Source organism: Motacilla alba, chromosome 2, assembly GCF_015832195.1.
Source record: "Motacilla alba alba isolate MOTALB_02 chromosome 2, Motacilla_alba_V1.0_pri, whole genome shotgun sequence".
Lineage (NCBI taxonomy): Eukaryota > Metazoa > Chordata > Aves > Passeriformes > Motacillidae > Motacilla > Motacilla alba.
In genome coordinates this window covers 27094083-27110879 of record NC_052017.1, presented here as the reverse complement: position 1 = coordinate 27110879, position 16797 = coordinate 27094083, and the positions used below count along the sequence as shown (strand labels likewise).

General features: G+C 35.4%; 1 protein-coding gene across 11 annotated transcripts in view; it reads left to right on the top strand.

Moving 5' to 3' along the window:
• The window catches only part of THSD7A (thrombospondin type 1 domain containing 7A), a 267555-nt gene that overhangs the window by 25931 nt on the left and 224827 nt on the right, over positions 1 to 16797 (top strand). For 9 of the 11 annotated variants that reach the window (XM_038128932.1, XM_038128935.1, XM_038128929.1 and 6 more), the window contains one exon: positions 15491 to 15617. The gene's annotated coding sequence lies outside the window, so the exon portion shown is untranslated. Of the gene's footprint in view, positions 1 to 14096; positions 15447 to 15490; positions 15618 to 16797 lie in introns of those variants that run through there. The other 2 variants (XM_038128937.1, XM_038128930.1) reach the window with 2 other exon arrangements.

The following is a 16797-nucleotide window of genomic DNA, read 5'->3' as shown; positions in this document are numbered from 1 at the left end:
GATAATGTTATGTATGCCATGTTATGGGGGTTGTAGATTACTACGATGACAAAAGCAAATAGAACTTAAAATAATTCATATGAAATAAAAGAAAACAAACGGATAAAATCCAAGAACTCTGTCCTGCCATTGAAGCAGATTATTTCATTTGGTGTTCAATTTCATCACAAAACTATTAAGTCATCTTGCAGGCATATCTAAGTGAAATTTGGTTAATAAATTTTGGTTTGGTCTTTGACTAGAACCAGCTTCATGTAAGAGGGTGGGGATTTTTCCACAGTGATTTTTGGGAGCTATTCATGTCACTTGTATCTCATATTTATTTTAGCTGCTATGTTTGAAGTGAAGAATCTAACTTTTGATGAAGATACTTTTTTGCTTGCACCCCAGAGGAGATTTACTTGTGTTATATATGTTAGCTAGGCAGTGTGACTAGCCTTCATGAGCCAAACTGTATATCCATGGTCATTCAGTCAGCTCCAGTACACTCAGCAGGATTGCACGGATACAGTAGAGATCAGAATTTGTTTAGCATGCTCTATTAGCATATATTCTTTCATTGAGAATAGTAGCCTATTATATTATTCATTGCTTTTGTGAAATCACAAGGATGTATGTAATGAAAATGATCCTTATGGGTTTTTTTTTTCATGCCTGGTGAATTGTTTATCAAGTTCTTTGTGTGCCCAGCAAAAGCCCCTCTCACTGGGAGAATTGATTTGGGTGAGTATGCTAATTCTGAGGCCAGAGTAAGACTGTATGCACATACTAAGCAGTTAATTTTTAAAAGGAATTCCAGTAAAGTAAGTAACTAGGCTGAAGATGTGAGCAATACCAGATACCCACCATAATTGGAGAAAATTGCTAGGGGCAAAATTATTTAGGGTAAAATGGGGCAATAAGCTTTTCTAAGCCTTCCCTAGGGAGAGAAAAAAAGAAGATGTTTGGCCTAAATTTACATTCTGAGAAAGAGGAAATCCATTTTAATTTTAAAATGGATTTTTAAATCTAATGTAAGTTTTCCAACACCTGTTTGGAACCTCTGGTCTTGGAATTAGCAACTTGTTAACTGTAACTGTAAACGCTGCAGAGGCACTGGATATGGCAGCATTTTCTCACCCAAAGTTAAAAGTACTCATCTGAGTCTCTCAGGTTTCTTTTTTACTAGTACTTGAGCTATGTGGGTTTAGATGTAAATATCTGGTTTTGTATTTTACTAGTGTTCCACACACCCTTGCTTTTATATAGAATTTCTTGCAGAAGATCTTAACATAAAATCCTAACATATTTTGTTAAACAAAATGTGACTGTTTTGTACATAAGAAGAATGTGAAAATGAGAATGGGTGTTAAAACTATGCATGCAGAAGCCTAATCTGAATGCATGTTGTGTGAGAGAGCTGTGCGGTGGTTTCCCTGCTTTCTGAGAGGTAATTACCATGACAGTTTGTTGCTAGAACACTTAGAATGCCTATATGAAGTCATCATTGAGAGACTTGTTAAAGCAAGTGAAGATTTGTTGAAGGAGAGAATCTGCAGAAATAATTCCAGTGTCAACAAGACCTCTTTGGTATCAGATTTTTCTCTGTGTACCATGGCTGTGGAATGAAACCCTCTGTGGGTTTCAGGGATCTTGGCCAACAGTTCCATAAAAGAGAGCTGAGCTGTGTTCCAAGTGGTTTGACAGTGTGTCTTTATTATAGAAAACAAGACCACATTATTGTCTGAAATGGGTGATAGATGTTGAAAGCTTTGTCATACTCAGGTCTTGATTCAGAAGCAGTTTTGAAGAAATAGTATTTATATTTCCTGTTTAAAGTTCATGAAGTTATTTTTATGGCTATTAGTGTGTTTTATTCAAGATGATGTTTTGTGACAGCCAAAAACATTTTAATTTGAGGTTTGATTTTTAGATTTGTTCATAGAATAAAGAGCATCTTCTTTCAGCTTGGTGCACTTGTAGATGTCACGAAATGGAAGAATTAGAACTAGAGGAACATTCTTCCAGTAATTCAAACACTTTCTTTAGTGATAAGCCTTCTGCTTTTGTCCAGAGGACTTGTATCCATAGTTCTGATTGCATAGACTAGGGGAAAAATATTTTCTGCCTTCGTGGAAGCATTCTGCAGCATAAAATACCACACTTGGAAGATAGCTGATTGTAGTTGGGATAGTCATTCTTGCTCTTTGCTCTAGTGAATATTCAGTATTGCCTTACGAAACTGGCCAGATCTCCTTGAGCAAGGTCTCAGGTGAATGACTCTGGATTTTGATCTCTACTGCTCCAGGGGAATACAACTCTTACTGTAACTCGTAGAGCACAACCTATTTTGTTTGTGCAGTTGATTCTGAATGTGAATGCCAAGATCTTAATGGATTAGAAGCTTCCAGGGAGGCATTAATGTTTTGTGACAGGAATTTCTTTTGCAGAGGATGGCCCCACTTCAGGAGATGTTAGGTAGGTGCTTCAGCACATGTTCCATGTTGCCCTTTGTTTTACTGTGCATCATCTTTGCAGTAATTAGTAAAAAGCTATATGGACTTCCTTCCTCTAAAGGAAAGAGTGGAGAGTGAAATAATACGTTGTCTGTAGGAGGCCCTAAATTGTGTTTCCCTTCCAGGATAGTGATAATCTTGGGATGGAAGATGAGTTAAAGTATTTAACATGTTCTACATGATACAGAAGAAATGCTTATGCAAATGCCATGAAACAGTATCAATTATTAAAACTAAGGTATATGATGAACTGGTCATGCATAGAACTTACTTCAGGCTTTGTTATTTGAAATAGCTGAATGTTTTCATTATATCCAGAGGTGTTGTATATAATTATGTTTTTTTTTTAACTCTTGCATTTAATCAAGCAATTCTTTGCTGAGACAGTGGTCAAACACTGGAACAGCCTTCGTAGAGAGATTGGCGATAACATGGCACCTGACAGTATTTATGAGGCATTTGAACAATGCCCTTAAAACCATATTTTACTTGATCAGCCCTGAAGTGGCCAGGCAGTTGGACCAGATTATCATTGCAGGTACCTTCCAGCTGAAGTAGTGTGTTCTATTCAAACATGAGCTGTGAGTTGGGTCTGCACTGAAAGTGTAAATTATACCTTCATACTGATGTATCTGCTGTATTCCAGAGGATCTGGAAAGTGTGCATTCCTTCTGAAGTGTAGCTGAATGCTGTCTGCCTGATAGCTCTGGGAGAAGGTGGCCCCTTGGAATGGTGTAACTTTCCCTAGAAAATGGACAAACAAAACATTTTTGGTTTCAAATAAAATTGAGAGCAAAGATGTTCAAAGACGATAAAACCAGGGCCCTGAGAATGAGATACCTTTTGGGAGACATTTGGGCCAGTCTTGTGTAGAGTTGGGGGATTCTTATTTCCAGATAGAGGCTGAACACTTGGCCTATTTAAATAAGCTAAGCAAAGTTAAAAATTATATATGAAAGATACATTCAGTTTTTTCTCTGTGTGTACACGTCTATATTTACCAGCACTGGTTCCCCTGCCTCTGTAATGAAATTTTTGTCTGAAATTCCAGACATTTTGGCACATTAGATGGAGAAGTAGATTGGAATTCCAGGTCCTTCTGCTTTTGCAAAGAAGTTCATGTGCTCAGTGTTTTCAGCCTGCCCAGAACATGCCAAAGTGTGTGCTAATTTCTCTAAGTGAAGCAGCAATGACTGTTTGTCTCTAGGAATGCTGCAATGAGATGAATGTGTCGGGTGTAGGACTTGTTGCACTCTGTGGTGGGTGTGTGTTGTGTGTGCCAATCACGCTTCAGAAGGGCTTTTCTTATGAACCCTGGATAACACACTATCTAATCCTACTGAAGAGTTGTGCTGATTTTTCTTTTTCTCAGTAGTAGTCTATTACAGGAAAAAGCAGGATTTTGTCATTATCTACACCTTTTCTAGCTTCATTCAGCTCCAGAAATGAGAAAAGCCCATTTTAGACCTTAAAAAAAGAAATGTCCTTGCAATGTCTTTCTACGTAATTTTGCTTTTGTCAGTGAAAACATGCATTGCTGTGTTATTATTTGGCCTGAACATTTTCACAGATTATATGGTGCTGTCACAATTTCTACTAACTTCAACATTTTTTCTTTTAATAGAAGAATAGAACCAAATGACCCTTGACCCACAATTTTTTGTCATTGTTTTATTTTGCACGTCCCACACTAATCAGCTTCCAGATGTACATCAAATTCTTGTGGTCTTTTGCTGAGCCACACATTAAAAAAGGGTTTCATATTTTACTTACTTTTGGATAATAGAATATAACACCATATGAAGTTTCATGATTTTTAAAAATAGAACTTCTGCAAGCTCAGCTAGCATCTGGATTTACATTCACTTAGATAAAAAAGTATACACCAAAAATGTGGAGAATAATGTGATCATTTGATAGAATTAAAAATTCTTAGATTCAAATTCTTGTCTATGAATGGGATTGTAGGTTGATTTTTTTTCTTTGCAGTTTTTAAATTTAATTTTAATTTTTTTTTAATTGAAGAAATAGCTCATTTATTTTGTATGCTGTTTCCCTGGAGTCTGGCTGAATGAGAGTCTTTAAACTGTTTAAAATGCTTCATTGCAGTCATCTCTGCTACTCTCTCCAGTGTTTTTTAGGATGAAGTACAGTTGTGCTTTTAAAAAAGGTAATATGTTTCCAGCACAATGAAGCACAAACAAAGAATGCTTAAGTGGAAATTAATTTAAAGTTCTTCAATGCCAATAGATTTTTTTTCAGCAATAATCATTAATAAATAGTCAATAAACAAGGCATAGCAATATATAACCTTCAAATAAAAAAATCACAGCATATAGAACATGTAGGAAAAAATGATGAAAGAATACGGGAAAACACAATCAGTTTGTAGTAAAGCAATGTATATGGCTTTGACCACTTAAGTAAGAGTTGGGATTTTTTTTTTTTAGAAATTGTTCATGCATAGTTAAGGCTTTGGGGGTTTCTATTTATTTTGTGCCAGGGAAGGAGATGAGTTTGGGAAAAGGAAGAGGGAATTTTTTCTATTTTTAAAATATGCATCTATCAGTTAAAAGTATGAAACATTCTGCAGTGTCTGTAATTTCAAAGTAATGTGTCTACATTTCTTTTCCTTCAAGAAAACTTGGGAATTTGATGTATATGACGAGAACTTCTCTGCCCAGCACTGTTCTAGAATGGATTTCAGTTCTTGATATTTTAGACACAAATGCAGTTAATTGGAACTGCTCATGAGAATACTTACAGATCATAAATTCCTCCCTCTTGGAATTGGTTGATTCTTTTTTTATCTTTTTAGTGCTACATCCCTACTCTGCTTCTGCAGACCAAAGAGTTCCTCCAGCTCCTGACAAATTTCTGGGCATTTAGAGCTCTTGGTCATTCCTATGTGGCTTAAATGACTTTGTATAACTTGGGTATCTTTATCATTTCCAGTGGTCTTTTGCAGATTTTTTTTTTACTTCTTAATGTGTAATTTACATGAGAAGGATGTTTAAATAGACTTAATGACCTTAAATGACCTTGATATTTCCCTGCCCACTGAGGTTTGACTATTTTTCTTTCTATCTTCTATTTATGCCTTAAATCACATATTTTTTAGGCTTTTGTTATTCCTTTTCCTGGCAAATTTACTTTGTTATTTCAATTCTAATGTTTTAAAATGCTTCCTCTGGAGATAAGTATTGTGTACCACTTCTGTAGAAAATAATAACCATATAATGGTCTTGCATGTCTGAAATCAGTCTTTGTCAGTAACCTCAGTCAGCTTAAAAATGGGATTTAAGCTTTTTTAGTTCATCACTGGTTTTAGGTTTAATTCCCCTTTGTATTTGAATGTTCAGATTTATTTGTATTCATGGTTATCAAGTTTAGCTAGCTAAAGAACATTTTTGTCAGCTTACAAGGATATATTTGACTTATCTTTACTAATCTCAAGTCCCATTTGTCTTCAAGTCTCCAGACATCATGATCTTTATCTTAACTTCTTTCATTCATATTTTAGCAGAGTTAGCATATATAAAAAGTTGCTTCAGGCTTATCCTGAAACAGCAATGACATTGGTTTCCCAGAACCACTGTGTGAAGCCGTAGGGATCTGCCTGTAGGGAGCCATGTATCTCTCTGCCTTAATCCTTTATTAAGATCAAATGGGGCAAGGACTTCACTCAGTATTAATACTCTTACTTTTTGAACCAGAAACTCTCCATTGTATCACTGTAATAATTTTACTGAGGGTTCCTGACTGATTGCAGCCCAGAGGCCATCTCATGCTATGCAATGATTATATGCTTTCTGTAAATCTGCTCTGAAGCCTGATCTTATTTCTTTCCTCTCTTTCAGTATCAACCATGTGATTTGAAGTACTTGAAACATGGTGGGCCAGTATTTGCTAATTTCCTCACTTATTTAAAAATAATTAGGTGGGAAAGACGTTAATGATGTTAATAGCCTGGGATTTTAAAAAGAATGCTGCAGTGGAATGGAAGTTGTTCTTTCCCTTGGCTTCTTACATCAAAACCCAAAGATTTTTAAGTAAGCCAGATGTTGTTAAGACGGTAATGTGTACATATCACCAGAGAAAAATAATTCTGTAACTCTTCAGTTTTCAACCTCTTTGTAGTTTAGAAAAGAGCAAGAACTGTAACAGTTAAGATTTCAGCAAAATGTATCAGCTTGAAGACATTAAAAAGGAAACCTTAAGCAAGTGAAAAAAGGACTTATATAGGCTCTCTTCCTTGTATTTTGCTTCTTGCCAAAATTCAGTAGGTTTGTGCTTACCAAGTTAGACCCAGCACAATAAGTCTTGTTTGCCTTTGCTGCAGTAGAGTGGATTCCAGGCAGGGATCTCTAGTGGAATTCCACACCACCGCTTCATTGGTGAGCACTGGGGGTCCTCCCTTGGGTCTTGCTTGGTCTGATGGAATGGTGTGTGCGGACCATCACTAGATTGGATATTTGGGTACAAGAATGCTTGTTTACAAACCTATATATATAATAATAGCTATGTGATAAAAGTAATAGTTCTTTAAGCATTAACTGCATAGTAATTAATCTCCTTATCAACTGCAGTAGACATTAGCTTTTGAGTTTGGTCAATGTGTGCTGAAATTTTCTGAGAATCATGCTTTCTCTGTTTCTCTATATGAAGAAAATAGCAAGAAGAGGCTGTTTGAGAATGTTTATTTTCTCTAACCAAGAATAGTGTTGTTTGGTTGTAGCTTTCTTTTTGGATTATTATTTCCAGAGGTTATACCACTGGACATCATATGGTAATATTCTTCCTCATCTTCTACAAGTTTCTTAAAAATATTTTTAATGTCCTTCTTGGTTAGATTATATTATTGGATTTAGGTTTAAAGTGCAGTCCCATACCTGCAGCCTTCTTAAGTCAGAATGCCTTTGCAAAGTCTGTATGTTGTAAATATTGCTAATTCTTTCAGAATTGATAATGTGTGTCAGTATCTTTCATAAGAGGGGATCTGTTTTTGTTGCCTGCAGTGTTGGTGTGCATCACTGGGTTAGCATAAGCACCACTTAGAGCTGGAGAAGACAAAGAGGCAATTCAAGGTGTCTTTCATTTATTCTAGATGTCTGCTTCCAGGGTGACTGGCCTTGTTTGTAAGCTGCATTGCCTAGGAGGCTGTCTTAAATACCTACCTTATATCAATTTTTAAATAGATTTTCTTTGTATGATAAAAGGTTAATCTGAAGACAGGAGTGTTCAGAGAGTGCAGCCTTCACTTGACAGTTTTAAAATTTAGGGGAGCCCATTGCATGAGTGCTTGGTTTAGATTAGGTTCAGCCTTATCCCAGGAAATAGGGAGATTATATAGCAAAGAATACCAAGTACTTTCTAAGATGCTGGAATATAAATGTCCTGATAAGAATGTATGGGTGAAAAAGATTAATGCTGGGGGGTAAATCTTTTCACAGAAGCTTGACATTTAAACCTGCTCTGCCAGCTAACCAGTCATGGGTATAAAATCCAAATGTCACTTTGGTGCTTATGGGTTTGTTTCTTTATGTTGGGAATATCCAAAGCTGTAAAATATGTAATCAAATTTACTACAGCAGTAAAGTTTGAGGTTTTTTTTTTTTTTTTTTTTTTTTGTCAAAGTAAGGAAATCATTGTAGTGACTACTGAATTGTGACTGTCAAAATCAGGAATCAAATTAAAGCAGGTGGAATGCACTTGCTGGAATCAATTCTGGACCTTTTCATTTCTCTTACTTGGATTTGCATGGTTAAGGCAGAATATGTGTCAGTCTGGTTCATGAACTTATACAAGCCTGGGTATCTATGGTTTTTGATCACAATGTACCAATATATTCCAATTTTTTTCTTTATATCACTGTGATTGTAGAAAGCAGTGAGTACCATTCATTTCTTCTGGGTGATTTACAGTACTTATATTATCAGGAATGGCATAAATTGAAAACCTTTAGGGAGCCCAGTGAGAAGTCTGATTCTTTATCTCCCTGGACCTGCAGTGCAACTTGCTGGAGTCCAGGCAATCCCAGCCACCACTAACACCTAATACAATGCAAAAGCCAAAGCTGAGGCCAACAGGTTGACCAAATTATAATGCTACCCACAGTGTCTTGCTAGCATGCTAGTAATTCCCAAACGAGAATATCTGTGCATAGTTTGTTTTAGGTAATAAGAATATTAATCTGTAAATGAACTGCTGAGATGCAAATATCATGTGCTGAATAAATATCAATTATTATTCATTAAAATGCTAATGCAGATAGGCACTTTAGAGACAGTTTAGGTTGTCAAAATAAATGAAATAAAAGTCAGGACATCAGTAATTAGATACTTACTAGAGGTGTATAATATTTTACCACATTGCTCAACCAAGACAATATAAAGCTTCCTTTCCTTCAGCTTTATGTTGCAGTCTCACAACCACTTTTTTCTCCTATGACTCTTTAAAGTATTCAGGTACTGCAGCTCATACTTAAATTTTATTAGATGTATTCTGAAGATAAATCTTTCTGTGGCAGTAAATTTTAGCTGTATTTCTTCCCCTCACCTTAATGAATTCTGCAGTTAAATCCCTGTGTGCTGTGTAAAAAACCCCTGATCTCAGTGTACAGAACAGCGTGAATGGGAATATTTATTTTAGCACTTGATGAGCATATGTTTTCTAGGTTTACACAGGTTTAATGCTTTCAGTTCAGTACTCAAGTAAACCATTAAGCCATCTACACACTGATGTCAATCAAGTAAGTTAAGAAAAATGACAATGAAATTTTGTGAATTTTCCTTCTGAGTGATATGAAGGGCTCGCTACAGTGAGCACTTCTAAGGGTGTTGCTCAATTGAAGATGATTTGTCGACACTGTTTTGTGTTTAAAGTACTATCACGAATTGTGAACAACAAAGTTTGTGACTTTGGTGACATGGACACTACTGTAATCTGTTACTAACTTTTTTAAACACCCTTTGAGGTTATGAATTGGCAGTAGTCTACCAACGGGTGCATAATAACAGAGATTGCACTTGGTCTGATAACAGGGCTGTTATGGCTTCATTAAGCCGTATCTGTGTGTATGTATGCTCCTGCATCATTAATGCTAAGTATAACTACATGTCAGCATTTAACACTTCATTGTCTTGTGTGTTAAAGCAAGTAATATGAAAGTAATTGTATGTAATGTTAGCTAGTTATCTCTTGAATCCCTTGGATCTAAATGGAAATACAATCCAAGTATAAATTGAATATTGGTACCCTATCTACTAATAACCCTATCCTAAACCAAATTTATTTAGAAAATACTGAGAACATGACTTATGTTTTAAAACAAATTTATTACTTTTTTAATGAGTTCAAGTGATTTGATTTTCATGGTCTATTGAAGAGTTTCTTGTGGTCTTTTCTTTTTGAGGAATAGTAGTGTTAAATTTGGTCAAGTAAGAGCCTCTTTTAGGTGTTATGAAATAAAGTCTAATAAGAATTAATTGCCTTTTAGTAATTTCTTTTTACACTATGGTAGCACCAGAATGGGAGATTATTTTAATGTCATTAGAATTAATTAACATATATTTGGCAAATATAAATTATTATCAAAGTCCTTAGTGAAATCCAAATTGCATTCAAAGTGCCCTGCTGTGAATGTATTTTTCAGAGGGCAATATCCAAGATTTTCTGTTTGTGTCAATCCCTGAAGCATAATGTGAAAGAACCATTAGGTAAAATCCCATTGGAATTGTTTTGCTGTTTCCTGAAGCCAGGCATTCAGTGGCATCAGAACCAGATATAAAGTAGATGAGATAGTGATCTGGAATTGTAATGGTGGGAGGAAATGAAAAGGTACAAGAATTAAGTATTTCATAGCATTATTCTGGTTAAGTACAGGAAAGGAAGAGGAAAAGGAGAGTTGCAATAAAATGCTCTGTGTAAACACTGAAGCAGGAGTTGGATGATTGCACTCTTCCTTTTTGTATGTTGACCCTTGAAGTAAGTAACTGGGACGGTGGTGTTTGTAAATTTTCATACTGATGTGACTCACTGTTTGCATCTCTGCCTGCTATAAATGCCTTGAAATAATAAAAAAGATGGCAGATCTCATTTTCATATGGGGAAATATTTCACTCATTTTCCTTAAAGGGCACAGTGTGCTGTAAATGGTAGAAATTAAATTCTCTGCATAGTGGTAGGAATGAAATAATACCACTAATGAAGGCTAGAAATAAAAATCCCCATCCCCTTCCTTTATGAAGAACACAGAACGTGGATGAAACTTAATTTCTTCCCTTGAGTTTACTTCCAGTAGTTGCATCAGGACCTTGAAATGCTTGTAAAATATCATTGACTTTATTGCACCTTTTTACTCATTCATGTAACACCTTCATCCATCTGCCATGCTGTTATCTCTCCCTGTTCAGATGAACTTGTCTCTCTAAAAAAATAGAGTATTTTATAATGGATTTTAAAAAATGTGTATTATTTTTCATTTTGATATCATTTAAAGATGCTTGGGTATGGCAACCAGTAATGTCCCTATTAGGCCTGCTTGGGCCTGAGGAGTCACAGACAGTGTTAATAAATCTAAAGAAAACCTTCCAGTGCCAAAGTGTTTATAGCTGTGGTGGGGATTCTGTGATTTAAATTTATTTATTTAATGTAAGCCTTGCTGTAAAATTGCTATTTCTGAGCTTATTATTATTCTGTTCTGATATATGTGTGTGTGTGTGTTATGATATAAAGTACATTTGCAGATGGGAATATTAGATACAGATAGTATATACACGCAGTAAATGTCAGAAAAAAAAACTCAAAAGGAAAAGAGCCAAAGTGAATTTGGATTCCTTACATGTCTGAGACACAATTTCCAGACAGATTAACATATGCAAAATTAAGAGATGAAGAGCTGAAAAGCTGTCTTCATACTTCAGTTTGGGTTTAATTACATAAATGATTCTTCTGATGAGCTGGCCAGGTGTATAGCATAGAACTTAGAGAGAAGGTTCCCAAAGGCTTGGAAACTTCTCCCAGAGTGTTCCCAAATGTAATGAAAAAGATCACCAGTTTTGTTACACCCAAAAGAGGATTAGGAGGAAAGGGGCTGTTGAAAATGCTCTCTGTGTGTGGACATATTTTACCTCAGAAAATTAGGATTTCTATCAAGAGGGGTTAGTTAAAATGAATTGCATACAGTTCAACTCTACGGAAGGTGAAAACACTGGATATAATCTAGGACTATTTAATGGATCTACCTAATGCAGAATGCAACAGTGTGCCATTGATAATATTGCTGATACAACAGTTGTGATGGAACAAGGTATTTTGAAAATAAATATTTTCAAAACTGCAGTGTACATTGGTGGAAAAAAAAATAGGAAAAGAACTACCCAGCACCCACATTTCTTTTGAAAATAAGCAGGCATTAATCAAAAAAACATTGAAAGACTCTGTTCTGATTGAAAAGGAGGTTTATCAAATGATGATTAAAAAAAAGAAAAAGCAAACCAGAATGAGTAAGAATAGTGTTGAAATTAGTTTCACAGTATATCAGCTGTCAGCAAAATGCTGTAAGGAATTACTTTGTAGTTTACAGGTTTTCACATAAACTGATCACAAAGTTAGCAAGCACAACTAAAACAAAATGACTGCTTGTGAAAAGCTGTACTTTTTGCAAAGGAATATATCCTCTTGTGAATTGGAGGTCATCACATCAAGGCTACTTTAAAAAAGTTTGTGGAAGGTCCCTGTTTCCTGAGTTTATATATTTTAGTAATTGCTACTATCACAATAATAAAAACATTGTCTCTTTTTAAAGTCTAAAACATTCATATTAACTGATAAACTTCAGTGTGTTAGAATAGTAAACTGGGATATTCTCACATTCTAATTTTAATAGTCATATATCTGTTTGCAAGTCAACAGGATTCATATTCATATTTATAAGTTTTGGATGCTGTATTGATGTCATGGTGTTTCATTGTGCAATCTGTTGCAGATTCTTATCATAAATGACAGCAAATGACAGCCCTTCACTGGTTATGCATTTCTTTTGAATGCTGTTCGTGGCACTACTCTTTATTAATGGAAGGCTCAGAGCTATTTTTTTTTAAAGTTAAAAACTCAATTATGTGGTAGAAGGAGGGAGAAATCTACATCAACTGTTCCTTGAATTAAATCATTGGAGCTGTATTTAAGTCACAAGGGCTGGAATTGAGCCACAGGAACATGTGTCCTTCTGCTTTTGCAAACGATATGTCTCATCTTTAAATACTGCTGTCATCTGAGATTTAATAAACCTAATTGGCCTTACAGATGAACTCTGAAGAATTTCAACTTTGAACTTAGGAAGGGAAAAGAATCTGAACTTTCTCTTGTTGATAATTATTTCCCATGTATGAAAGAGAAAATAAAGAGTTACAGTTACTGAATGTGAGTTGTATCTTATTTCTCAAATGTAGATTCATTTATTTTGAAATGTCAAGAATAGAGAAACCACCCTCCAGCAGAAACTCATTTGTGTGGTATGGGCTTGTCAGCATTTTATTATAATTCCATTCTTCAGGCTATAAAAATTTGCTTTAAGCCAAAAGCTGGATGTGAAATATTAACCTTGTGATAAACTTGATTTATCAAAGTTTGGCTGAATTTGGCTTCCTTTTGAATAGTTCAGAAGTTCAACCCAAAAGAAATTTGTTTCTTTTGACCATTCTGCTGTGTGCACTACTCAGATTACTGCTTGTGTGTAACTGGCTATTTTGCACTGCTTATGTGAAACTCTTGGAGTGTTTACTTTAAATGGCTGCCATTTTTATGGATGGAAAATAAACACTAATATATGGATGAGATATCTCCCAAACTAACTCATCTCATTTAGGCTTCCTTATTGCTCCAGCTTGGTCTAAAATTCCCTGAAACAGAGTAAATGTGTGTTGTGGTTTAAACCTGGTGGGCTGCTCACTCCTTCTCCAGTGGGATGGGTGAGAGAATCAGAAGGGTAAAAATGAGATAACTCATGGATTGAAAATAAAGACAGTTTAATAGGTAAAGCAAAAGTGTTGTGCAGAAGCAAAGCAAAACAAGGAATGCATTCACCCCTTCCCCTGGGCAGACAGGTGTTGAGCCATGTCCAGGAGATCTGGGCTCCATCATGTTTAACCTTTTCTTGGGAAGAAAAATGCCATCACTCCAAAAGTCTCTTCCTCCTTTCATCCTTCTGCCTTCAGTTTTATATATGTGGCTGAGCATGATACCACATGGTATGGAATATCCTTTTGTTCAGTTGGGGTTATCTGTCCCAGCTGTGTCCCCTCCCAATTTCTTGTGCTTCTCCCTGCTGTATGAGCAGGAGAAAAGGCCTTGACTCTCTGTAAGCACTGCTCAGCAATAACAGAACCTGTCATGTGGTATCAACACTGTTTTCAGCAAAAATCCCAAACCAGTACATCGTGTTAATTCAAAGATGACTAAAAGCCCAGTAAGATGAATTTTCACTTTGGTTACTGGCAGAGATTTGCTGCTGAATGAAGGTATCTTACTCATAGTGCTACTGATGTAAAATAAAACACAAAGGATATTTCATTCTGTTTTCCAATGGACTTCTTGCTTCGAGTCCTCATCTAGGAGGTGGCATACTGATATACAGACCAGCACTGCTTTTGGATAGTACCAGACAACTCCTGATTTTAAAATTTCCTCATGAGGGAAAAGGGAAACAGTTTTTGGAATGTTGGATTTCAATGAAGTGTTCTTAGTCACAATTATGATGATGCAAATGATGCAATTGCCTCCTTTTGCTGCCATTCTTTTACAGTAATCAATGTACAACCACAATATTACAGCTTAAATGTGAAGAGAAGCACTTTGTACAGTAAGATCTGCCTTATGTTAAAACTTCTTTGCCTTAAGTTTTGACTACATATACATTTCCCAAGCCTGATTTATCTTTATTGGTTTTTAACAGGACAAGCTAAAATAGGGTTGGAAGCTCTCAAATGAGATTAGATATAATCATAGAATTTTCTCAATGTAGGCAAATATGTGCAGCTAGGAGAAAAGTCCTGATTGTGGTCCATCTTCTTATATTCAACTTGTTCTATTTTTCTGTATCCTTAAGACATCCGATAGGATGTTAGTTGTAGGGCTGAGGATTTCACTGAACTCCAAAAAAAAGGAATTGGGAGATAGACCAAATGGAGCAGAAGAGAATGGCTAACAGTTTCTATTTTTGTTCTGTTTAGCTGGCATATTTCTCATATTTAAGGAAATTTAGAGGTGTGATTGTATAAATGCAGAATTATTCTGCCTCTTGGTGCCAATGTTCTGCACTTAGTTTACTGGATTACATTTGTATTGCTTGGTTTCTGGGCCAATTAATTTGTCAGAAGATTAGACTTTTTTGATTTTTTAAGCCTCTGTAAAAATTTAATCTACATTGTTTGGGACTGTAAGGCCTGACACGCAAAAGGTGGTATATATTTTTTAGTTTTTAAAAATAATTTGAAACTAAAATTAAAAATGTTTTTCAATAGACTTGGAAAGGAATGGGCAAGACTCAGCCATGATTCAGAGGAATGTCCTTTTAAATTAGAACTTTGAGATGGATATAAGTAATGTGCTCAGATAGCATGAATGGGAAAAAAAATGGGGATAGAAAAGGTCCCAAACAGATGCCTGGCAGCAGTTTTTCACAGAAACAAAAAATGTGTGGAATGTCCTAGACATGATTATGCAACTGAGAGGTAAACACTGGACTACTTAGGGAAATTCAGAAGTATCTAGGGGCACGTGGGGCACAGTAAACTTTGAAATGTAGAGAGCTATTAATGCTATTATATGCTTCAAATATCTTCAAATGTTCTTGGCTCTACAGAGATACTGACACTGAATTAACCATCACTTTTACTTGGTTTAGATCACCACTACGTCTCCTTTAGTGAATCCTCAGGGGAACTCATATAGGTAATTTGTTCAATTTTTTCCTTATTTTGTCTGCTTATTTATAGGTTGCTTCTGAATTCATTACATGGACATTTCCCATCCTTATGGTATTGATTTGGCATGCTCTGGAATCATGATGGTTGTGAAGTCCCTGGCTGGCAGTGGAGAATTAATGTTTGGTGTGACAGAAAGGTGCGTTTAATTTGTGCTACTCACTACTTTCCATGTTGAGCTTATTTCTTTCTTAAAACCCCTTTGATTCTTGTTACAAAAAATTTGAAATATCTTGAATCAATAGCAATTGTCTTTGCCTAAGATGTTATTTACACAAAGAGCTACAATCTGCATGAAGCAGTTCTAGAAATAAGCTGCTAAAATGGACATGATTCTTATGTGGATAAGATAGAGCTGCAGTTTATCTAAATGAAATGTAGAGAGTTTAAGCTTTGTAGTTTTGTTCCAGTTACAAATATATCTGAGTAAAGAAAGCTAGGAATGTTTCTAGGAAATAATAGCTAACTTCCTATTGTGCACTTCAGTTGTCTCACAAGTCAAAATTTGATTGTGAAATTGTACAGTTCATCATAAGTGAACCTTTATTTGGGTAACATCTTTGACTTAGAGCATAATTGTAGATAACAAAAATAATGTTCTTTTCATCTGAAACTTGTCTGTATAGTTTGACCATAAATTCTACAATGATCAAAGTTGCAAAGATTCATTTCTGACCATTTCATTTCTTTCCTCTGAAATAGCCTGATTTTAGTCAATTCATGACCTTTAGGAACAAAGCCAGGAGTTTTTTGTGGAGTCACTATTTTAACAGTCAATAGGCTGACTAGGATAACAGTTTTGTGCTAATTATATTTCAGTCTGTCCAAACCTATTTAAGTCACTTTTGCATTGTGGCTTCTAATTTATTTCCTTTTCCGCTGTGACAGATCTGTCCTCACAGTAAAATGGACACATTACTTTCATAATTTTCAAGCCACTGTATTTTTTCCAAATTATTTGGTTTTGTTCAACAGATTTTGGACAAAATTCTGTGAAACATGGGGAAATTGTGGGGCAAAAATCCTGTGGGAGGCAGATATGGCTGGATTGTCTAAAAATACTAAAACAACTTCAATCTTCTCAAAAATCATCAACAATCTTTTTTTATATTAACTACATAAAATATGCAGAGCGTATGGTGTAGTTGATGCATTATTGACAGTTAGCTGTCCTAACAGACAGATGTGCTGTCATTCAAAATTTATGCCAGTAAAACCACTAAAATAGTGCAAACATTAAAATATGTCTTTATTATCCTACATAAATCGTACATCTAACATGCTGTTATGAATATTCTAAAACTTCACTGATTGGTTTT